This window comes from Quercus suber, unplaced genomic scaffold, assembly GCF_002906115.3.
Source record: "Quercus suber isolate HL8 unplaced genomic scaffold, Cork oak 2.0 scaffold_2309, whole genome shotgun sequence".
In the NCBI taxonomy this organism is placed as follows: domain Eukaryota; kingdom Viridiplantae; phylum Streptophyta; class Magnoliopsida; order Fagales; family Fagaceae; genus Quercus; species Quercus suber.
In genome coordinates, this window is record NW_027071647.1 from 214 (window position 1) to 1,188 (window position 975).

Here is a 975-nt window from a genome sequence, read left to right on the forward strand (position 1 = left end):
CTGGAAGCCGGTTCTCGCTTACTCTCTCCTGTTATTAATATTATAACACAAGCATGCTGGAATGGTAAACAGGTCTTTCTTAAGAAAAGATGTCTTAAGGCTTAAGAGTTCGAGTCTCTTTGTTTGTAAAAATAACTTACTTACTTGATTAATCAAAGCGAAGTAGTGTAATGGTAACATGCTAGTCTCATGATCTGGAATAGGAAGTTCGATTCTTCCCTTCGCATAACTAAATATTTTTATTCCCTTTATAGACGCTATCGTATAACGGTTAATACTCTTGCCCTTCACGCAGGTAATGAGAGTTCGATTCTCTCTAGCGTTAAAGTGATCACTGCCCGCATAGTTAAATGGCATAACACGAATCTTGTAAATTCGAATTTTTGGTTCAATTCCAGGTGTGGGTATCCGATAATTAAACAGACAGACATAAAAATATTCACATGAACTATGGAGTAAAGGAAACTCAGTTGTTTTTGGTACATCAGATATTTGTTCGATTCAAATTAGTTCAGTTGTCTTGAGAATATTCACTCACAGTCAAGTCACGAGAGAGTATAACTCAATCGGTAGAGTAACTGACTTTTAATCAGTAGGTTATAGGTTCGAGCCCTATTACTCTCATAAATAAATCTTTTACGACATAAATAAATTAGATTAAAGGAAGGACACAACTAAGGCGAGGCGAATTCGGTTGCTAACTGAACGGAGGAATACTCCTTATGGGTTCGAATCCCATTCCTTCCGTATAAAAAGGGGAGTATAAAAATATTGAATCTAATTTAATTAGATTACGGCTCGTTGTACAATCCATACTTTGATAGTAAAAGCACCTTTCTCGTTTTTAGATGTAAATGATGCATAATCTACTAGAGACATGTTATTTTTAGAGAATGAACCTAACAGTACTGTTTGAACTGTTTTTCGAGGTTTAGCTCGTTCAGTAACTAAACGTCCTGATACACGAACTTTAAG

At 35.6% G+C, this 975-nt stretch overlaps 1 non-coding gene across 1 annotated transcript; it reads left to right on the forward strand.

Annotated features, from left to right (window-relative positions):
- Positions 1 to 551: 551 nt before the first annotated feature.
- TRNAK-UUU (transfer RNA lysine (anticodon UUU)) lies at positions 552 to 624 on the forward strand. Its single transcript has one exon. It is a non-coding gene; the product is annotated as a tRNA-Lys (tRNA).
- Positions 625 to 975: the final 351 nt, after the last annotated feature.